The 24,342-nt window shown below is 42.9% G+C and overlaps 1 long non-coding RNA gene across 1 annotated transcript in view; it reads right to left on the bottom strand.

Annotated features, from left to right (window-relative positions):
* The window catches only part of LOC125441432, a 63,508-nt gene that overhangs the window by 10,897 nt on the left and 28,269 nt on the right, over positions 1 to 24,342 (bottom strand). Inside the window, exons 5-6 of the long non-coding RNA XR_007245859.1 lie at positions 18,164 to 18,203; positions 10,734 to 11,321 (exon numbers count right to left, since the gene is read on the bottom strand). This is a non-coding gene — a long non-coding RNA (uncharacterized LOC125441432). The remainder of the gene's footprint in view (positions 1 to 10,733; positions 11,322 to 18,163; positions 18,204 to 24,342) is intronic.

Raw genomic sequence — 24,342 nt, 5'->3', positions numbered from 1 at the left:
TCTTTTTATTCAATTACTTATTGCTAAAGCCCTAGAAGTACTTTTTAAAAAAAGATTAATCCCGGCTGTAACCCACTCAGAATTCTCTGTGTGGAAAAGGACTAACTGGGCACAGGATCGTAGACTAGATGGTGCCACAGGACTGATCCAGAAGGCTCTTCTGGATCTTAGTAATCTGGAGTTCTTAGTCATCTCCATATTGTAGGCTGTCCTTCCCCCATTTCCAGTACCCCTGAAAGGCAACAAAACCAGAAAACTGATCCAAACCTTGACTGATTACCATATTTGAATTACGTTCAACGTGGCGGCTCACAGGGCGCAGTTGCCAACCTCCAGGTTACAATTCTCTCACTAATACAATTGGTCACTCTATAAGACTGAGAAATAAATAAATGAATGAATGAATGAATGAATGAATGAATGAATGAATGAATTAATTAATAAATAAATAAATAAGATCAGTTTCCCTGGAGAAAATGGCAGATTTTAAGGGGGGACTATATGGCCCCTTCCGCACACGCAAAATAATGCGTTTTTAAACCACTTTCACAACTGTTTGCAAGAGGATTTTGCCATTCCGCACAGCTTCACAGAACACTGAAAGCAGTTTGAAAGTGCATTATTCTGCATGTGTGGAATGAGCCTATGACAGTGAACCCTGCTAAGATCGCTTCCCTCCCCAAAATCCCCTCTCCTCAAGCTATATACCCAGAATCTTAAAGTATTTCCCAACCCAGAGCTGGAAATCCTCTGGAGCAGTGCAGAACAAGCATATACACTAGAACTTGGAGACACTCAATAAGCATTGGGTTCAGTAGAATCAAGAGGAAGTACATCATGTGTGGGTGTTGTGGGTTTTCCGGGTTGTATGGCCGTGTTTAAGTAGCATTCTCTCCTGACATTCCGCTTGCATCTGTGGCTGGCATCTTCAGAGGATTAGAGAATGGCATCTGTGGCTAGCATCTTCAGAGGATGCACAGATGCAGTCTGGAGAAAATGCTACTGGAATATGGCCACACAACCCAGAAAACCCACAACACTCTAGTGATTCCGAATGTTCCTTCGACACTACATCATGCATGGTTTACTGGCTGTTCACATGTGGGTGGCTGAAGCATTATTTGAGAGAAGAAGATCCACTTCCTTGCAAACTTGGTGTGTGACTGTTAGGAAGAGCTGGCGGTTCCCCAGCGTGGCATAGCCAGATAAAAGGATCCTTTTTAGCAAGCAAGATTGCCTAATACCTCGGAGAGTCATAATTAGGCCCTATTCCCGCAGATGAACCAGTGGTTTCAGTCTGTATAAATCAACTTCAGCTCACATCATTGCCTCATGCTAACCATCCTTATTGTTCAAAGAAGCACGATCGTAAACCATTTTCAACAACAAAGAGTCTGGTGGCAACTTAAAGATTAACACATGTATTATGGCATAATATTTATGATATTACTTAAAGCCAGAGAATTTATGAGATCACGTGCTAGTCTTAATGATGCCCCAGAACTCTTCACAGGTTTGGCTCCGGAGGACTAACATGGCTGGAATACTACAACACAGTAGCCAAGCAGAGTCACCAACACCAGGTAAGGGAATTCCTAAAGATTTGGGGGTAGAACCTGGGGAGGGGGAGGTTTGGGGAGGGGAAGGGGCCTCAGAGGGGTGTAATGCCATATGGAAAGCCCAAAACAGCTGTTTTCTCCAGGGAACTGATCTGTGTAGTCTGGAGATCAGTTGTGATTCCAAATCTCTAGATCTCACCTGGAGACTAGTAATCCTCTAGCCCACAGGTGTCAAACTCACGGCCCTCCCGATGTTATGGACTACAGTTCCCATCATCCCCTGCCAGCATGATGTCCATAACATCGGGAGGGCCACGAGTTTGACACCTATGCTCTAGCCATATCATTTTCCCCCTGTGGGAAAGAAGTTTTGAGCGCACCTGTTCAAAATCCTGTTTAATGCTCAGCGCAGGTACACAAAGTGGAAATATTAAGTGTTTGGGGAGGCATGAGGCTATACGTTATCCAGGATAGAGGGAAAGACACTCTGCATACTTAAAGGTACCGTTTCTTTTAGCACTCGGCATGGTAGTTCAAAACAAACTCCTGCACCTTGTCCTAATGAGGTCTTGCCACAAAGGCAGTAATTCATCCCTGAGACAAATTCCAGAGTAGAAGCCATGTTAGTCGATTGCAGCAAAACTAAATAAGAATTTTGTGACACCTTAAAACCTGACAGATTTACAGTATCACAAGCTTTCATGGCTGGATCCTTTGAGTCTATTGTCAAATTCTAATTAAGTGGATTATTTATTCAGCATTTATCTATACTACAGTAAACCTGTAAATCTTTGAGGTGACATAAAACTCTTCTTTGTTTAAAAGGAAGAAAATCAATTGTGGCACACATTAAAATGCATTCTGCCAGGGAGTTAACAACATACTGCAACAAGTTAATAATTATTAATGAAGTAAAATAAAATTATAACCCAGGAATGTGAAGGTTGTTTTCCATGAATTCATACTGTGCATTTTAGGAACTAACTGTTTATGTGTGTGTGGTGGGGCAGAGAGAGAGACTGTACTTTGCTTGGGGATAACAAAATGTCTTGAACCAGCTGGGGCTAAAGGGCTCAGACTAAATGAAGCTGCCTCTACTCCGTCAGATCAGGTGAAACACCGAGAGATTCCTCAATGCTGCGGTTCATCTCCGGAAAGCCAAGATCAGTTTCCAAGGAGGAAATGGCTGCTTTGGAGAGTGGACATTACAACCTGCTGAGGTTTCTCCCCTCCTCCACTCCCACCCTCCTCAGGCTGTACCCTCCTCAAAATTTCCGGGTATTTCTCAACTCAGAGTTGGCAACCCCTTGCTCTACCAGAGGTAGAGCAAGGGAAAATGGTGCCCGGGGCAACACCTGCTCAGGGCGCCCCTACCCCCCGCACCCCCCACTTACCTTAGCTGGCAGTGGTGGTCCTGGGGAGCCTGGCAGGGCCAGGCCTGGTGGCGTCGGGCCGGGCCGGGCCAAGCGGGGAAGAGAAAGGGTGTGGGGGGCAATTTTCCACCCTCATGTGACCGAATGGAGGCCCACCCAGGGCATTTGTCCCCAGACAGCCCCATGAAAGCTCCACCTCTGCATGAGTCACACCATTCGTGTATCACTGTGTTTCACAATCTTTTTTTTAAAAAAAACTCACATACCCCTTGGCAACCAATTTCCTCATATTAGCAAACTCAATATGTATTTTTTTCACATACTCCTCTGGCACAAACTCCTGGGAGTACACGTACCCCACGTTGGGAATCACTCGTCTATCAAGGCAAGTACTATCTACTTAAACTGGCAGCAACTCTCCAGGGTCTCAGATGTAAGTTTTTTACATCAACTACTACCTGATTCTTTTAACGAGATATCAGAGACTGAATTTGGGACCATTTGTATACAAAGCAGATAATGAACCATTCAGCCACAGTTTGGACACAGTTGGACACAGGAAACTGCCTTATACTAAATCAACCATTGGTTCATCAGTGTCTACTCAGATTGGCAGTGGCTCTCAATCGACTCAGGCCAAGGTTTTCTACTTCACCTACTGCCCGGACTTTGAGAGCCAGCGTGGTTTAGTGGTGAAGAGCAGGTGGACTTTAATCTGGGAACCAGGTTTGATTCCCCACTCCTCCACTTGAGCATTGGACTCTAATCTGGTGAACAAGATTTGTTTCCCCACTCCTACATATGACATTGGGCTATTCATAGTTCTCTCTGAATTCTCTCAACCCCATTTGTCTCACAAGGTGCCTGTTGTGGGGAGAGAAAGGGAAGGGAGTTTGTAAGCCACTTTTAGACTCTTTACAGGAGAGCAGGGTGTAGTATAAATCCAAACTCTTCCTCTTCCCTCTTCTTCTTTTGACTGGAGATGCTGATGATTGGGTAGGCTTTTCAGCTCTGGGTTGGGAAATCCTGGCAGGTTTCGGGAGTGGAGCATGCGGAAGGGGGGTTGGGGGAGTAGAAGGGAGTATAAAACCATAAAGACCAACTTTCAAAGCAGCCATTTTTTCCAGGGGAAGAAATGTTGTTGTCTGGAAGCCAGCTGTAATTCTGGGAATTCCAGCCACCACTTGGAGCTTGGTAGCCCTAGGAATGGACCTGGGACCATCTGCATGCCAAGTAGATGGTCTAACTCTGTGTCACAGTTCCTGTGCCGGTTAAAGGATCTGAGTCAGTCTTGAAAATCTTTTTGTTGAGAGCTTTCTCTAATCAAAACAGATAATATAAGGACAGGTCCATGGTCTGACTCAGTAGAAGTTAACTTCACATTCTCATAAATATGACCTGAATACCACAAGAATAATATTGCAAGATGATAAAGAAGAGTTTGGATTGATACCCCTTATCTCTCTTGTAAGGAGACTCAAAGGGGCTTACAAACTTTTTTCCCCCTTTCCCTCCCCACCACAGACACCTTGTCAGGTAGATGGGGCTGAGAGAGTTTGGAGAAAACTGTGATTGGCCCAAGATCACCCAGCAGGCTTCATGTGCAGGAGCAGGGAAACAAACCCAGTTCACCAGATAATAGACCGGTGCTCACATGAAGGAGTGAGGAACCAAACCTGGTTCTCCAGATTAGAGTCTACCTGCTCTTAACCACCACACCACGCTGGCTCTCCTGAGTGATCCTAGTCAAATAACCCAAGCTATTGGAGCCCTTATAGGTCAACCAATCTCATTATGGCAATTATGAAAAATGTTTCTGACTACAAGCTTCAGAAGTGGATGAAGTAACTCCTCGTGAAGTTACCACATCAGAGTGAGTGTGGAGAGGGTTTTCCAGGGGTCAGTGGGTGGGGACTTAGTGGCCTGCATGGCTTATCTATGGGCCTGATGCAATCCTTGGGTCAGGCCCTGATCTGTCATGAGGACTGTCATGTGATACACACAAGTTCCTCATTGGGAATTCAATTTCCAGTTGTACAGAGTCTGATTTGGATCAGGACTGGAGTTACCAGTTCTGTCTGGGAAATAACCTGGAGATTTTGTGGGTTAAGCCTGGGAAGGGTGGAATTTGGTTCAAGGTGGGACTTGATGGGATATAATGCCACAGAGCCCACCTTCCAAAGCAGCCATTTTCTATAGGAAAACTGATCTCTGTCAGCTGGATATAAGCTGTAATCCCAGAAGGTTTCCAGCTACAAGCTCAAGATTGACAACCATAATCATGACCATGGCATGTAACAAGAAGATGCCTCAGCTTCCCCCTCCACCCTTGGGAGAGTAGTATTTTCTACACAGGGAAAACTGTAATCGATACACATGGAGCCCTCAATGGAGACAGCAGTGACTACAACAGCTGTTTTGGTTTAGTCAAATGATGCAGGGAGAAAGCTGAATTAGGTCCTGGAACCGAGTTCCAAGCAAGGAACTTGCAAGAGCACATGAAAGGCCAGGAGCCAGGAGAAAATGTCACACATGCATAGTGTTATGCACACCAAGGAAAAATAAATAACCATTATGTGCATCACCTTATTTCCCATCAAATGCCCTGAAAGACTGACAAACACAGAGGCCTTTGTGTGTGTGCCCCTTCCCAACTGGTATCTAGAACCACCATGGCCAAGAGTAATTGGTGGACCTATTGTCCATGAATGTGTTGGCCCCGCCCACCCATTTTAAAGGCTTCTACAAGACATTTGCATAGATTTCCAGTCAGGTTTTCTTGGTTTGGTTTTCTGGTTTTTCTAAAAGGAAAAAGAAAACAACCCGAATCCACAGATATCCTTTTCAATAAATTAACAGACACCAAAATCTACCTGCCTCCTCCACTACCTTCCTTTCCTGGTATCTCTGTTTGTGACTTGCTCTGGCCCTCATGTGCCTATGTGCAGTATGATGATTAAGGACCAGATGCCTGAAGGATACCAGGTGCAGAATGGGTCAGGTACAGACTAGGGCAGGCTAGCTTGTCTGACAATTTGTGTAATGATGCTGGAAAAGCATCCCCAGAACTAAGTCAGTTCCAGAGCTGAACTACTCATATCATTGTAGAATCATGATCAGATTTCTGGACATTCTGAAATCCTAAAATAGCAGCCACCGGAAGGAGGTGTAGGGTTACTACCTCTTCCTGGGAAAATACTGGGACATTTTGAGGGAGTATGTTGTTGGGGAGAACATGACCTCATTTCTGATACTTTAGGAAAGTCCCCTCATCTCTACAGTAAAAAACATAGAGACTTGGGGAAATTTCAACAGTGTCACTATGAAGGTCATTTTCTGGCCATTTTTTTCCTCCACAAGGATTTGTTGAAAAAACCACCATGGGTGGGCAAAAGGTAAATCTAGGTGGGTAAGTGGCATTTGGATCAGGGCCACAGCACTGGGGGATTGGATTTTTATCAGAAAAAACAGCACAAGGGAAAGATTTCTCTGCCCTTAGTCCCAATATAACTCCCCTCCCCCTACAATGACCCCATAACGTGTAGTTTAGCCCACAAAGGACATAACTGTCCTACAGGCCTGAATTGGTTTAACAGTCACCTCATATCTCCAGAAACCCTGAGGACTGTAGTTTTGTGAGGAGACCTAGGGACTGTTCCCAGACTTGCCCTTTCAGCAAACTATGGTACCAAGGGTCCTCTGGAGGAAACCAAGACTGGTAGAAAATGGGTATAAACATATTGAATACATTTTCCTTCCGAAAATAAATTACACCATTGACATCTCTCCTCAATAGTCAGGACATTGCCACAGTATTCAAATTTGACAGAACCTGCTGAGGAGATTTCAGAACACCTCAGACACAAAAACAACATGATGGCCTCCTCACCAAAAGAAAACATTTTGTTAGTTGCACTATACAAGGAGAAATTCAGGACCACCAGCCCCTATTTTGTCACCTACTTTTCAATTTATTTGCTTTGAATTAATGTCAAATAACCCTGTCTTATTACATCTGGGCCCCCACACAAGGGCCTAGGTTTCTGTGACCAGAAGGGCATTTTAATAAGAACCGCTGCTGACAACAAATATGATAATTGCACAACAAGATTTGCAGAACTAATTGTAATCCCGCTGTGCAGAAGGGAGAGGAAGGAAAGGAACGTTAGCGAGAGATGCTAACGGCAAATCGAGTTGCCATCTTTAAAGCAATTAAATGTTTACAATCCATGTTTTGTGCATTAGCCGAGCAGACACATACCTATAGATACAAGCTTGTGAAGAATAGGAGCACAAGTTCGGATCTACGGGTTTGTGGCAACTGGCATGAAGATCTTCTTTTATAACAAAAAGAAATTACTCACTTCTGGAAATGGAACACAACACCTGTTAAAAACAGCAAAAATCATTTGTAACATTTTCAACGGGTGGGGATAACACCAATTGTTTCTCATTTTCAAATCGATATAGAGAAAGGATATAGTCTGTCTACTCCAGAAATGCTAAAAGAGGTTGTCAAATCCTTCCTAATAAGTAAATCTGACCCTGCAGACAATGGTCAGAAGGAATTCTCCATCCATAGAGACTTGGTTCATACCTGCAAGTGCATCACTTGATTGCAGGGAATGCAAGTTCAATGGGCGGATGGACACTGTCAAGCAGTGCGGTTGACTGTAACACAATGTGGAATGAAAAATTTATCTGTGGAAATATACTGGTAATGGCTCATTCACACATTCAAGCCCTAGGTGCTGAATAGAATGTGCTTAGACCAGTGACGAAGGGAGGGGAAACTACGCCCGGGACATGAACTGCTCGTGCGCCCCCTCCCACCCTCACCCTGCCCCCAAAATGCCCCAACACACCCCACCCCACCCCCGACATGCTCCACCCTGCCCCGACACGTGACTGCAATGGTGGCGCCCGAGCCGTCCCAGATGTCCCCATTGCAGCTCCGCCTCTGGCTTATACCTGTTTAGTGCCATCTTTGGCTTGAAGGATCATGAATTGTATAGGCCTGCTTCTCATCCATGTATCAGTAATCCTTAAAACACCCCAGGACGGAAGGGCAAAATTATTTCCTCCTTTACACTTGCCTGCTTACGGCCTCCAATCAGATTTGTGCAAGCTTAGCAGTTTCCAAACGAGGATTCCACACAAAGACCAGCCATTTTGTGTTAATGGCCCAATCCAGTGCATTTTGCCATTTACCTATACAGGTCAGAGCAAAACTATCAACTGCCTTCATTCCCGTCTGTTTGTCAGGACTCTGAATAAAAGATTCAGAATACAATGATCAAGATTCTATATATTAATTTGAAATTTCTTAACCAGGCACTCTTCTCTGTGCCATTTTGGAAAGAGGTTCTTGCTCTTACTTGTACATCAGTAGAACATTCCTGATGAGGACCCCAGAATTCCAATCAATTCAGAGTCTAAATTTTTGAGATGCTCTCTAGGAAGATACCATCAGTGGGCCTTCTAAAAATGTGGGTGACCTCTTCATAGTGCTTACAAATGATCCATAGACCTGGCCCAAACTGTGGGCAAGAGAGGGTTGAATGTACACGTAGTGGCTTCTCCCCATCCACAATGCCACCATCTTGCTTGGCGCCAGTTGAAAAGGGTTGGGAAGTGGTAAGTCGTTTGCCAGGACTTGGCCCCTGTAAGCGTGAGAGCAAGCAGTGTGCTGATTCTGGACCTGATTTTGTTGGATTTGCGAAAGACAAGACTGTGCTTGTACAATTCAGAACTGCCTGTAAATGAGACTTATAGCAGTGCTTGCTGGGAAATGTAGTCTGAGAGGGCAAAAAGTAGGAAGAAGGGAAAGAAAGGATGGACTGTTTGAGACAGTAGCTTTTATAGCTACACACCATCTGGTATGTAAATCAAAGTTTTGTGAGACATTAACAGTCCCTGTGACATAGGAACTAGGGCAGTTTTCACTTGTCTGTTTCAGAAGAATGCCTCCTTGTGTACAACTGGAAATTTATTTAAAAACAAAAACTACAAGGTCATGTTCAAATTCAAGAGAGAGGCCAGGCAAGGCTGCAGTGGCAATTAGATACAGCAATCATTCCATTTCATTTACATACAGAAACAGATGTAGTGGTTAGGCACCTTTTAAGCTGCTGATCCTGAACAATTTAAAAAATGCAGCAGGGGCATCCTTGCAGAAGAACTGGGGAAATTGATGTGGAGGGGAGCAGGGAAGAAGCAAACACAGAAGAAAATGATTGGGAAGCCATATTATTGAAACTGATCACATGGTTTCTCGCCCAGCAAATCATAAACGAAATTTATCTTTCCTTTGTCTTTGTCACAGTGTTCCTAAAAGCCTCATGTGATCAAAAAAAAAAATCCACAGTTTGCCATTTGTAAAAATGTTCCTTCTTTCTGAAGGGAACAAATCCTGTGGTGAATATGGATATTCTCTTCCCTCCCTTTCAGGAATCTCTTGAAGGGCTTGTGAAAATGCCTGGACAAATTTATCAAATGTACTTAGAATGGGGAAAAGCAGATTTTTATATGTTGCTGAGGGGGAGGAGCAGGGATTAACATATACCACAATGAGTCATGAACCACACTCTCATCCCCCAAAATGATCAGTTATTCAGGTACTAATAACGTTGGATAATCTTGAGACTAGAAAAACAATGCCTTGAAAATGCAGGACAAAGGCAACTGAATGAATCAACCATGATATTTGGAGGTGTAGCCTTCTTTTAATAAAGCAACTAGATTAATCACTTTGCTTTCCCCCTGAATAAGCATTTTTTTTTAAAAAAAACCAAATTACCTATTGCAGAACCAGAAACATTTTACACATTTTAGATGTCCAGTGAAACCAGGGAGGAGAGGGACATGGAGGGTAGACTATGATTTTGTATTTTCTCACTTCCAACTGAAGAAGGAATTATAGAAGAATTCTCCACACATTTTATATATATATAAAGTTTAGACACCAGGCCAACCACATTGCTCTTTCCAAGAAATATGTCATACCATGGCAATACACTATATATCTAAGTTAAAGCTGTTGCCAACATTTGTCTATTTTGGTAGTGTGGGTCTAGAATTGTGCTACTGAGACCTGGAAAGACTTCAGAAACAAATAATGTCAATCAGAATTTATTCTTATGTGCCATTGTTCCTGCACTTCATAGAAACAAATTACTTTAAAAATACAATTATTGGCAAAACTAGTATGAATGTACTTCACCACTATGCCAAAAATTCAAGGAAATTCGTACTGAAAATTCAAGGAAATTCGTACTGAAAATTCGTCGCCATCTTTTTAGGCCTAAACCTTTGAAAAATGTTTTCTAGAAGGAAAAAAAAAGTTTATTCTTTTATATCTCCTTAGATCCAGAGTTAATATATAAAGATATCCCCCTAGGGGATGGGGCGGTATAAAAGTGTGAACAATAAATAAATAAATAAATAAATAAGTTTTAAAAATATTTTTTGTTTGAATTTGTAGAAAGAACAAGCCCAATGGCGAGAATCACCATGTAAAAACTAAAAGTAGTCTATTATTTACACACTTCAATCAAATTTCATTCAGAAGTAGGAGGAAAGTCTCAGGAAACACAACATAACTTCTTGCAGTCCGAAAAATTGTGCTAATTTGAATACCACCCAAATAGACACGGGGTGTGCGGAGGGGCATAGCCAAAACCAAAATCTCATGTTAGTTGGTTAGTTCGCTACCAATGTCGAACTCTTTTACAAAGCATTGATAGTGACATTTGGGATACAGGCAATTTGGAGAAAATATAATAGAACAGAAAAACTTTACCTGTTTCCGCATGGACTCATCAAGCTTCCATTGTAATTTTGTGACTCTCAACACTGGTGTCAGAATAATTGCTTCAGCTGCCGAGATTGATTTTGGGGGGTTTTTTTGTTTTGAAAAGGAAGACGAAATCCTCACTTGAGGTGCTCTTGCAGATGCTATTCTCCCTGTGCCCCAGCAGGATTCTTGGCTGCCAGTCCAACCTTCTTTCTCTTGCCAAGTTCTCAAAATGCCGGTTTTGCCTTTCATTTCATTGTTCCTTTCGCAACTACTTAAAAAACACGCAGCTGCGAACGGGAGGGGAAAATAAATAAATAACAATTTCAATTTTGCATTGAAGACCACCTCTGGGATGGAAGTGGAACGACACCTCCAAAGATGTTTTTAAGGAACAGGAGTTCTTATGCTCAAGATCCTGATATTTGCCTTGAATCGCTCAGAGATGCCAGTCAAAGGATAAGAGAAACTAAAATGTCCGAATTTGTTAGCCACCATAGTTACGTAAAGGATACTGCGGGGGAGGCGTCTTCTATGTGCCTGCTTCTGCGCTTTCATTTCCCATTCTGTCTTCTTAAGCTCTGTCCTTTAAATCTAAAAACAAAGATTTGTTTTAAAACAAGGGTTTTCCTGTTCCTATTTTTAATGCAGTCGCAAGACGCTGGGCATTCTAAACCCACTGCTTTTGTGAATGATACGACACTAAAATGAAACTGGGGGCCTGCAGCACAACAGGACTCATTTGCAGAGCTCAGTTTGGAAACTGGGAAGTCGTTTCGACCCGATCGGTGATTGTAAGTGAAATGACTCCTTAAACATTATTTTTTAAAATATATATCTTTATCTTTGTAGCACAGCAACCAAATGAAAGAGAGCAGGAATGGACTGCTAAAAATCTGAACAACAAATGTTATTTTTCATGACTCTGTGTGTATATGTGTGTGTATGAAAATGGATAATTTAGATGAGAAACCCACTTTCTCAGCATGATTTGAACTACAAGTGTACAGCAGACTACAGAATGGTCAAGAAGTTGATACCCCCAATATTTTATATCTGATAATAAAGAGAGTTCGGAGATGTTTTTCTTTAACATTACCCATGTATATAGGCACCTTAACAGCAGATCATAAGGCTCTTACATAGATAGAGGCCGATGTGTGGGTATGCATAGAGATAGATAGGATATGTTATTCAATAATTACTACCCTCTGCAAACTTGCTATCATCAGGCATAGAATCATAACAATAATAAAGTGATTTTGCTGTGGCAAAAATCATTTGTGTTTTCTCCCCCTGCAAATTTAGGAAGGCGACTAAAGCAGGTCCTCTACTTCACTGGAAAATTATTTATTTTCTTTTAGAAGGAAGAGAGGATGGGGAAAGAGTATGACTTCAGTGACAGCAGAAACGATCCAATTTAAACCAGTAAGAGTCAAAATAAGCTACGTAGATTAATCTAGGGGGACAGAGGAAAGAAAAAGCATGGAATCTGAAAATCATATGGCAAACTCTGTGATGTCTATCGAAATGAACTGAACAGCTTTTTTAAAAAAAACTTTTAACATTTGAGGGCTCATAGCAATAAAACAGGTTTTTATTCTGGAACTGTACAAGATGGTTAGATTTTAAGAGTGGAAAAAAACAGACATACATATATTTATACTGGGTGAGGAGAGAAAGGATTTTTTTAAAAAGCTGGAGGGATGGGGAGATTAATCCAGTAAGCACATGCGATAAACAAAAGAGAAGGAAAATGGAGAGTATTCACATTTCAGTTTTAACTTCTACTGTATAAAGAACACGATTCTTGTCCCTACAATTGTCGCGAGAAACTTGGGAAGGCGACAAAAGGCCCTCTCAGCCTTCACAGTCCTACTTACAAGAGAGATGGAGCTCAGTGGCGAGCCCAACAGAAATGGTTTTTCAGCTGAAAAATAATAAAGAAAAAACCCGAAACGAAAGTGACAGATGCTCTGATCTAGTCCACTGTGAACATCCACTTACCGAGAATGTCTTAGAGCATTACGAACAGAACCCCTTTGGCTAAAACATGTCCCCCAAGTTTCTGGTTGCTGGTTTTTTTAACAAAAAGAAGTAAAAATGGTAGATATTTTTCCTAAGCTTTTTTTAGAAAACTTTAAAAACTATGTTTTTTTACAAAACGATGATTCCAATACTTTAAAAAATCCTGCATAGGTAAAAATATCCATGACTCTGCCTCCTTCTCATCTATAACCGTCAACCACCTTCCTAAACTGTGCTACAATGTCTAAGGCACTGCTTTCTCCTTGTACTGTTGGAGCCTACTTAACTACAGAATGACAAGGAACATCTGTTTGTATAGAAGCCAATGTCAAGTCCTCCAAAAAAATGTTTTTGGCTTGGCTTCTTTATTTTTCCCCCCTGTGCTCTCTCTACGGAAAGCGTTTTCTTTTATTAAAAAAAGAAGATGCAGAGAAAGATTCCGAAAGTCTCCCCAGTGAAGCAGAATACTGTCTTCCTCAAATCATTGCAAAATATAGCATTTCGAGGGTTCCACATTCCTTACACCAAATTCAGATTTATCCCCCATGGTATTAACATAGTAATACAGAACTTAAAAAAAAACAACCCAACATACCTTCATCACTATCAAACCACTCCCTCTTATAGGGGTTTGTTCTTCAGTTGTCAAGTTAAAAAAAATGTGGGAGGGAAAGGAGAAAAAATGGGAGGGGTTTTGGGAGGGAGGGGGGGAGACCGAGAAAATCTTGCCAAAAACAATTCTCCTTTGTTTTACAAGTTCTGTTCTAAAAATAATATTTTAAAAATCCGACAATCCAAAAACGCGCTCCAAATTATTTAAATGCCGATTGTTTAGCACATCAAGGCACAAGAAAAGAGAGAAGCAAAGACAGTCATTCCAAATGCCAAGGTAGGAGCTACTGGGAACAACACAACTCTATAGTGGTTTCTTTGAATTAAAAAAAGTATCGAACAACCCCCTATTCCCGTGTGGGGGAAAAGCATCTCGAACCACTAATTTAATCCAGTAATTGAACAAAAGGACATGGGAGTAGATGGGAAATAAAGCTGTTTCAATATGAACTGAATGTTTTATTAACGGGGAGGTCTGGGGGAAGACTCACATAGACACACACACACACACACACACGCACACACACCCCTCTTTCCAACAACATTTTTAAAAAGATGTCAGACAAGTTGCTAAGGAGACTTCTACAAACTCTGAACACAAGCACGGTTCCTTGCCCTTTCCCCCAATATTCCATCTTGTATTCTAATCACGCTCCACTGCGACACCAAAGCACCAATCCATTGCATTAATCTTGGCCTTTAACGTGCTGACTGGCAAAGCAAACTGTGTGTATATATCATCTTTCAAACTTAACAAGTTAAGAGAAAGACATGTGCAGAAAAGGAGAAGGGGGAGCAAAAGAGCTGCGGAGGGAGGAGACTGCCTTCATTTTGAATATTAAAATTTTTTTTAAGGAGCCAAGCTTAATAAGGAAATAAAGAGGAAGTGTTACCCAGGCATTTGCTGGAAGGGTCCTGAGCTTCCCTCCCTCTTTCTCTCTCTCTCTCTCCTTATAACAAGATCCCACATTCCCTGGCAGATGTTGAAAGCATCTGAATTGCTGCCAAATCTAACAATGTAGAACCCAGCCTATACCACTAGTATTTTGTACTGCAAAATCTATCTCCCTCTCCTGGCACCGCAACGCTCAACAAATATATTTTTTTCGTACACATTACAAAAATCTAACAGTTTTCCCTAATGCAGACTGTCGCAAGTTGCTTTTTACAATAGCAAGGGGGAAGGCGTTTACTGTAAAAAAACAACAACCCTCAATCAAAAAATGCGATTGTGGACATTCAGGAGACCTGGCAGCCCTGCTTTGTCAGACAACCCTTTCCTCTCCCTTCCAAATGTTTCAGGCAGTAGGAATATCAATGCTCAAAAAAGGAAAAAAAGAAGGATGAACAGTTGGATTTCCTTTCTTTATTTAATATGTATGTCCGGGCCTGAAATTAACATTTTCTTTCATTACACAGTCACAGTCAGCTTCTCTTTCCTTTCTTTCGGCTTTTTCTTTCTTTCTTAACAATGTTGTGTGTCAGGAATTCTTAATTTCCCCTTTTCAGTGGTGGTCGAATGGGAAAAGTGTGTGCTCCTGGGGTAACTACATGGCAAAGGGTTTTCTTTTTTCAAATGTGCCCCCCAGGTCAGACGGTGGAGGTTCAGGCATCTTCGATTAAGACCTTTTTCAAACAGTTTCCTTGAGGTTTTTTTAAAAATACTGTGCGCACAAAACTTTGGTTTACCAGATCTTGCAAAAATAGTAGGTCCTTGCCTATTGCTTTTATGTCAACTAATTTATTGCAGTGTCTGGGTGTGTCTAGACCAAACTCTCTGATCACATTACATTTAATGTAAACTTTGTCCCGTGCAATTCCATTGTGAATTCTCATACAGATCCCATTCGCATGGCTTCCCTTTGCCTTTCTGCTCATTTATTTTTGCACTGCCCAATTTGGCTCAAATGGTGCTCAAGAAAATCACATTAATTGTGCTGAAAAACGGAGGGTAATACTCATACACAAAGTGGCAAGCTTCCAACTCCTGTTGGATCCACAGTACACAGATCCACAGAAAGTTGTGTATCTGCACAATTGTTAGTTGTGGTGGTCTGCAGAAGGATTGGAGTCTATTTCTACATAAAGGAGCTTTCCATGCAGGAGAACCGCTTCAAGGGAATGGGGAAAAGATCCAGCTTCACCTCTCCAGACTTGTATTCTTTCACTATTGAGCATGCTATCTTCCTACCTCATATACCTAGAACTACAAAGTGCTGTATTGTATGAGCAATCCAAACAAAAGGAGCGTTATGTCATTCAAGTGTAAGACCGTTTAACAGCACTTTCGTGTCTTCTACCCAACATCCTGTTTAAAGAAATCTGGAATTGAACCTGGAGCCTTCTACATGCAAAGCAGGTATTCCTCAAGTTGGCCTACAGTGATTTCCCTCAATGGCCATATCAAAGAGCTATGTTATTCTTCACACTTTTCCTACAAAGCTCCATGGAGGGAAAACACACACATATAATTATCAGCTCTAGTTATGTCATGGCCCAAGCAAGAGGGACCTCATCAGATCTTGGGGATCAACTCTGGTTAGCACTTGGGGCGAGAGACCTCCAAGGAAGTCCAGGGTTGCTATGCAGAGGAAGATGATGGCAAACTACTCCTGTTCACGTCCTGCCTTGTAATTTCTATGGGGTCACCATAAGTTGGCTGTGACTTGATGGCATGTTTTACCATCAATCATGTCATGGAGTGGAAACTGGAATTGGAAACCTTTTTGTCAGGGTCATTCTGAACTTGATGGAAATGCTTTCTGCAGAGCATCCAAGAAAACAGTTCCTTATCTCCCAAGATTTCCACAGAAGAAAGAAAAGTTTGGATTTATATCCTGCCTTTCCCTCCTGCAAGGACACTCAAAGGGGCTTACAAACTCCCTTCCCTTCCCCTTCCCACAACAAACACCATGTGAGGTAGATGGGGCTGAGGGAGTTCTGAACGAACTGTGACTAGCCCAAGGTCACCCAGCAGGAATGTAGAAGTGAGAAAACACATCTGGTTCAGATTAGAGTCTGCCACTCAGATGGAAGAACGGGGAATCAAACTCTGTTCTCCAGACTAGAGTCCACCTTGTCTTAACCACTACACCACACTGTAGAGAAGCTTCTCCATGGATCTACTCTCTTCATTATCAGCCCTTAAAATATGATCTTTTCAATATTCTCAGAGACCAGTAACTCCTCTTCAGAGACGTCTTTGGTTCACCATCTTCAGAGATGGCTGCAGACACTCCCAGAAGACTTACTGGAATAACCAAACCCATGACCCGAGGAACATCCCATTAACTGGGGACTGATCTTCTTCACAGAAGCACAGCCAAAATCACATACCTTTCCTCATTTAAGTTTCTGCCCTTAGTAAGCTACCAAACAGTCCCTGAGCAACCCTCAAAAATTACCTTATCTTGGACCTTTTTGGTCTGTGATCTATCCTTGGTCCTGATACCATCCCTTCCTGATTTCTAATCTTAATATTCCTACACCTTTCTGTAGATAGTTCTACTGTGTGCTTTCATGAACTAATGATATGCTCCATAGTTCCATACTTCCAGTGGACGGCAATACCTTCAGCTTAAAGGGAAAGCAAAACCTTTGGCAGGGGTTTATGCTCTCCTCCAAGCTCAGCTTTCCTGTATAAGGCTAGGTAAAGAAAGGAAGCAGGAAACAGCCACAAAAGTGAAGAGAGCAGTGGTCTCTGCCACACTGGATTTCCCATCAACAGAACTGCAAGTGTCTGAAGATGCCCAGTGTTGCCTCTGCAACTCCTACACATACAATTATGTGGAGTTATGACTTGGATGTACTCATCAATAGTCTTGTAGACTGGGTATCAATTGGGTGAGCAATCTAGGAAAAGCTGGAAGTGGCATGTTTGAGCAAGAAACCCCATCAGATGGGACTTCCTGTGTAGACACCTCTGTGCAAAAAGATACATCATTTGCAATAGGCATTATTTTGTAAAATGCAAATAAAACATAAAATAAAACCTAAGATGAAGGAAAAGAGATTCCACCTAAACATCAGGAAAAACTTCCTGACAGCAAGGGCTGTTTGACTGTGGAATGCACGACCTTGGAGTGTGGTAGAGTCTCCTTCTTTGGAGGTATTTAAACAGAGGCTGGATGGCCATCTGTCAGGAGTGCTTTGATTGTGTGTTCCTGCATTGCAGGGGGTTGGACTTGATGGTCCTTGGGGTCTCTTCCAACTCTATGATTCTATGTGCATTCATAATCATAAAGAAAAACAGCTAGCAGGCTCAAAATCTCATTACAAGTCTTCTTAATCACCTTAGGTTCTTGGTAAGATGCTGGCTTCCATTTTGCCAAGAGTATTTTCCCCACCATTTATGGATTCTCAGGTTTCTTTGTAAAATTAGAACAAAGAATGCTGCAGGAAAGCTAAAAGCAGGGGAGGGAGGACAATTTATCTCTGGTCAATCTAAGGAATCTGATGTGCGACAGAAACAGACCTCAGTCTATAAAACAGTGAACCTCCTTTTGGTCAAATTTCCACATTATGTGTGAATTGTAGCAAAGATGTATTATAGCCATGCGACTCAAACTATATATGTACAGAGAATCTGATCCATGGATGGAAGGTGAAGAAGAAGAGTTTAAATTCATACCCCACCATTCTTTCCTGTAAGGAGATTCAAGGTGGCTTACAAGCTCCTTTCTCTTCCTCTCCCCACAACAGACACCTTGTGAGGTAGGTGGGGCTGAGAGAGTTCCGAAGAACTGTGACTTTGAGACATGGTATATCTGACTGGGAACTGAATATGTTCTACTTACCCATCCAACTGAAAGTGTGTTCTGTTGGTCCATGTAATCCCTAAAACAAATGGCCAGATGAATTAATGAAAACCATTTAAACTTAAAAAGAATATTAGGTGAACGGGTGATCAAAAGGAAGAGCTCATGGAAAGGGCAAGTTTCCAAACCTGGCATTGCTCATGGGATAGCATGGAATAGATTATGTTTCTGAAGATTCACTATACAGACTCTTCAGTGACGTCATGGTCATGAACATGGTATCACCTAACCAGCTGCTGACAAACAACATCAGCTACAATTTAAGTCAGACAGGAACAAATGGATGCGAACTGGTTGGGAATGCATTCTCGATGCAGGTGGTTGTTTTTATATAAATTAGGCACATCTGGGCAGAAAAGAGAGCAGGGGACAGGAGGAGGAACCAGCACTGACTTTAAACTCTCATTCTTCAAAGATGTGAGCTGTTTAATTAGCTAAATGTGGCCCCTCAGACCTGGGCTTTAGGCTGCCTTTTGTTTGATATCCCTTTCCCCTCTATATGGACAATGAAGAGAAGCAGGAAACTGGCTGGTAGCCCACCAGTGCAGTGGTAGGATAGAAGATGATGATGATGAAGAAGAGAAGTTAGATTTATATCCCCCCTTTCACTTCTGTAAGGAGACTCAAAGGGGCTTACAAACTCCTTTCCCTCCCTCCCCGCCCCCCAACAAACACCCTGTGAGGTAGGTGGGACTGAGAGAGTTTCGAAGAACTGTGACTAGCCCAAGGTCACCCAGCAGGAATGTGTTGGAGTGCACAAGCGAATCCACAGCTCAAGTGGCAGAGCAGGGAATCAAACCTGGTTCTCCAGATTAGAGTGCACCTGCTCTTAACTACTACACCATGTGGGATCTCGCAGATGCCTGCATTTGGTTTACTGGGTCACAAGTTGAACATATGAACACCAGGTAGCTGGCTGATACTGAAAGGGACCATCAATCCATCAGTATTGTCTACTCATACAGGCAGCAGTTCTCCAGGATGCAGGGTGAAGATCTTTCACATCACCTGATCCTTTTAAACTGGAGATGTTGGGGACTGAACCTGGGACTTTCTGCATGACAGCAGATGCTGTGTCACTGAGCTATGGCCCCTCCTAGGGCTCTTCTCTACCCCTTGTTCCAAAGTCATTTGAAGGCTGTGATCCCAGGCATATACGTTACAGGGACAATTGAAACCAGCTTACATGAATTTAGGATTGGGTCATAATTCAGAAACTGCAATGCCATAGGCGAAAAACTGTCTGTCTTTTAACCGCAGCCAACATGCTGCTGGGAAGTGAGTGGCTTTAGTGCTGCATGCATTTAAATTATTCAGAATATGCAAATGAGCAATTACCCAGCATTGCCCCGCCCTTCCCTTTCTCAAGGAGAAACAGCAGCGCTGTGGAGGCCAGCAGGGTCAGGGAGGATCAACTTCAGATAAGTTAAAGACAGAAATCTATTTTACTTCCCCTCCTTCAGCCTCTGTTCTGAGAGAGAGAGAGAAAGAGAGAGAGAGAGTGTGTGTGTGTAATGGCTTCACTGCAGTGTAGCTTTTGGCTTCGTGTCCCTTTTCAGCAGACAGAGCCTCAGCTCAGCTTGCAAAATCTAGGTCACCTGAATGTGTGCTTGCCTGCGTTTCTTAAATGATACCTCCCGGCGGCATCTCATACACCAGCGCTGGGTTGGGAATGACTCAGAAACAGCTTCACTAAAGCGGGTAGTCTGGGGCTAGCCTGGCACGCTGTATCAAAGGGAGGGAGTGCATTGGGAGGGGGTGGATGGGAGAAGGTGGTGGTAGGCTTCTGGCAAAGTAGCTTCTGCTTTTCCCTGCAGACAGAGGAGGAAGAAAGAAACAGACGATCCATTATTGGCAATCAGAGAATCGCTCCACAGAGAGCATACCTTGAATTTGCAATCAGAAAGGAGGAGCATTGATTTTGTTGCCTGCTGCTAGAGGCTGAGATGGACGAGGAATCATCTAGGCTGGGCATGTGTTCTGCAATTCTCTGGAAGCACAGTAGAGCTGCAGTGGATTGCAGTATTAGCTATGGATTGCAGCCTCCTGGGGAATCTCAAGGCTGTATACAAATGATGTTTTTAGCCCTTGTACCTGCAAACTCAGGCATGAAAGTGTGTGCATGGTTCATGATTAGCAAAATCTTTCAAAGCCAGAGCAATGGGATGCTTAGGACTATGTCACAAGACCACTGCTTTATCCTCACAGATGGCAATCAGAAACAGAATAAAATATTCTAAAGAGATATATATGAAAATGTATTTAACTTGCAGATGCATGCAGGTTATTGATGCGGAATGGCAGGGGGTATAGTCTGATTTCGTCAGATCTCAGAAGTTAAGCAGGATTGGTACATGGAACGGAAACCACCAAGGAAGACTCTGCAGAGAAATTCCAGGCCAACCACCTCTACTTCTCACTTGCCTCGAAGAACCTCTTGCTGGGGTCACCATAAGTTGGTGGTGACTTGCTAGCACAGTCATGCATATGTGGGTCTTATGGCAGAGCTTTTTTCAGCACAGAAGGGCGGGCTCCCATGGCACAGCGAACCCCCAAGAGAGCTGGGCTCAAGCCGTGTTTCCCCAAAGGACCCTGTTCTAAGACTTGTTACAACTGGCAATCTGGACTTCATGGTTCCCAGTGCAGAATTCTAAGGGGGCATACTTTTAAAGAATATCTGAAACCACTTTTGGAAAAGATCAGCCCCCCGATATCAATGGCATCAGAAGGCAAAAGATGGGTCCATAGTTTCCACCCCCACTCCCCACCACAGGTCTTTTCTGCCTAACAACCTTTTGATGCATTCAGTTATTTGCTTGAATTAATGCAACGTTACTTTTTGTCAACATGGATTTGAATTTCTATTAATGGTTAAGTGTTTTCCAGACTCCTGCTGAGACTGGACCACAGACTTCAGTGGCTAACACACAGCTCTGGTTACGGATACCCTTTTTGCAAAGTCATGTTAGCAGTGAGAGGCATTCTCCTTTTCCTTGCTTCAGACAGCAAATATTTTCTTGCCTCCCAAGACTTTGGCAAAACTGGTTTCAGAATTACACAATCTACTTTGCTAGATATGGCAATTTCACCCCTTTACTATGGCTCTAACAATTAGTCAATTAATCAGATGATTAATTTTCTGGAAACAGTATGATCAGTTCAAACTTTTGTCCCTCATTAATCAGGCAGTAGGGCTCCAAAAATTGCCATTTGTTTTTTATACAAATCCCTATATAAACCATGGGTGGCAGGCATTGTCTCAGGAGAGGTATTCCCTATCTTCTTTCTCCTGAGGCCCCTTCCACACATGCAGCATAAGGCACTTTCAATCCACTTTCACAATTGTTTGCAAGTGGATTTTGCTATTTCGCACAGTAAAATCCAGCTGCAAAGTGCATTGCAAGTGGATTGAAAGTGCATTATTCTGCATGTGCGGAAGGGGCCAGAGTGCCTCTTTCTAGATGGCTGGCTTCCACAAGTTAGCATGTTAAAATTATTAAAATACTTTTATGCCATCATTCTCTGTTAAACAATGAGCTAACGCAGTCTACAGAGAAATATAAATAATAAACTGTCCACATTAAAAGAGAACAAAGTACAATCTGGAAACAGTACACTATCAATTAGTCATTTCTTTTTCATGGATGTCTTAGCCATCCTCAGTGACTCAATACCCCCTCTAGGCAGTGGCAGGATTCAAATAATTTAACAATTGGTTGTTTTCAAGCACTATGTAAACAACCGGTTCTGCTGAAGTGGTGTGAACCTGATGAATCCCACCACTGCCTCTGGGCCTCATCCAAAGACATATGAAACAGAGGTAAAAAGATAGGATGGCTGTAGATTCTTGTAGTAGCCCATTTCAAAGCACTGGGACAACCACTCTGTTGGACCAGGAATGATTACATTGTTAGAACCTCTCTATAAGAGAGGTGGACAGAGGGCAGGAGTTGTTAGGCACATGGACAGAACTGATGTGCGGTTTCATACAACCAGAAGCAATCCTCAGGTTTGTGGCTTCCAGTCACAGAGGGCTTCACATTCCCCTTCCAGTGTCTTCTGGGGTGGGGTTTGGAGCTGTATGTCTTGTGGTTGGGTTTCCTTTAATTGACCCCACGTGGTGACTGCCAACCCTAGTTGGGTTGGTGTGAAAATTGTGGAGATGGAGGGCTCCTTCTGTTCTATGGTCTGGGGCAGACGGGACAGAGCATCGGCTAAATAGTTGTTCTTCTCCAGGAAGAAGCGGAGGGTGAAGTTAAATTTAGCGAAGAAATCAGCCCATCTTAGCTGTCTGGTATTTAGTTTGCTGGGAGTTTTCAGAGCTGCTTGGTTACTGCAGCCACAATGCAGAGTACTTACCACTATGCGATCACAGCCCTGAACCCCGCTCCAGAAGACATTGGAAGAGGAATTCAAGGCATTAAACTAAGCCCAGGACCCCAGAAGAACAGACAAAGAATTCTAGTTCCAGCTGTATGCAAACATATGCAGGATTTATATTTACAGATTGAAAATGATGTCTGTAATCACACAACAGACCTATATGATGTTCTGGCTTGGGGTGGGCATGTTTTCTTCCTGCCTGGACTGGGCTACACTGGTGGTGCATGAGTCATCTGAACCACACTTTCTACTTTCTCTGCACAAGGTGCAATTGTGCCTACAGGGATGTTGCGAAGCCAGATTTTCCTCTGTGAAACTCATGGAATCATTGTTAGAGGTTTCTTGCGGTTACCTCTTGCCTAATCTTGGATGGAGCCCCAGGACCTTTGGATATTGACAGCAGGCATTTGGGCTGATGCACATCCCGATGTAGCAAGTAGCAGAAATTAGGTGGCCGTGCACATTTTCTGTGAGCCTACGGAGAAACCCGTGGTCCATTTGCTGTCATTGAAGAGCCCTGCCCAGACTCTATTCAGCAGCCTGAGCATTTTGAAGAGACTCCAGAATTTCACTGCTGCTCCTGCCTTTGTTAGAATGCCAAATATACCCAACAGGTATATTTTTTTCCCTTGGGTTCCAACCAAACTCAATCATGAGTGCTTGAAACGTGAAACAACTTAAACACATGGACATCTTTACGATTCTAACAACAAAGAGGAACAACACACCTGGTGAGCCAACATTCAGTCCGTTCGTTGTGCATCTTGCCAGCTCCTATCTTTCTCCTCTTCTGTTGCCATCTCCCACAGTGAGTAAGGACTCCTGTGTTTTGTTTGGAGTTCCCTCAGTGATGTCTCCATTCTGGCCAATGGTTGAATTATTGTTTTTAGGTTTTTGTATGTATTTTATGCCTCAACCTGGATGATCATCAGATCTGAGAAGCTAAGTAGGTTGGTCCTGGTTAGTATTTGAATGGGCAACCTCCGAAAAATGCCAGGGTGAAGGTGGAGGAGGAGGAGGAAGAGTTTGGATTTATACTCCTCTTTCTCTCCTGTAAGGAGACTCAAAGGGGCTTACAAACTCCTTTCTTTTTCTCTCCCCACAACAGTCCCCGTGTGAGGCAGGTGGGGCAGAGAGAGTTTGGAGAGAACTGTGAGAGGCCCAAGATCATCCAACAGGCTTCATGTATAGGAGTGGGGAAACAAACCAGTTCACCAGATAAAAGTCTGCCACTCATGTGGAGGAATGTGGAATCAAACCCAGTTCTCCAGATTTGAGTCCACCTGCTCTTAACCACTATACCATACTGGTTCTGTACAACATGCTGATGCAGAGAGAGGCAATGGCAAACCACCAGTGAACATCTCTTACCTTGAAAATTCTGTGGCAGGGGTCTCCAACCTGTTGCCCTCCAGATGTTCATGCACTACAGCATAATGCTGGCTGGGGCAGATGGGCATCATAGTCCATAAACATCTGAAGGGCCACAGGTTGGAGACCCCTGCTCCTTGGTATTGTGAATTGATGGCACAACAAAATGTATTTTAGGCCTTGAGAGTGACTCAGGCAAGCCTGATCTTCTCAGAAGCTAAGCAAAGTCGGCCTAGGTTAGTATTTGGATGGGAGACCACCAAGGAGGTTCCAGGTTGATATGCAGAGGCAGGCAAGGGCAAAACCACCTCTGAACTTCTCTTGCTTTGAAAGCCCCATGTGTGGTTGCCATAAATCAGCTGTGAATTGATGCCGCCCTCTACCACCACTGGGTATTTTAGCTC

The sequence above is a fragment of the Sphaerodactylus townsendi genome, linkage group LG12 (genome assembly GCF_021028975.2).
Source record: "Sphaerodactylus townsendi isolate TG3544 linkage group LG12, MPM_Stown_v2.3, whole genome shotgun sequence".
Classification (NCBI taxonomy): domain Eukaryota; kingdom Metazoa; phylum Chordata; class Lepidosauria; order Squamata; family Sphaerodactylidae; genus Sphaerodactylus; species Sphaerodactylus townsendi.
Note: the sequence above shows the minus strand (reverse complement) of the source record. Positions and strands in the feature narration are given on the sequence as shown.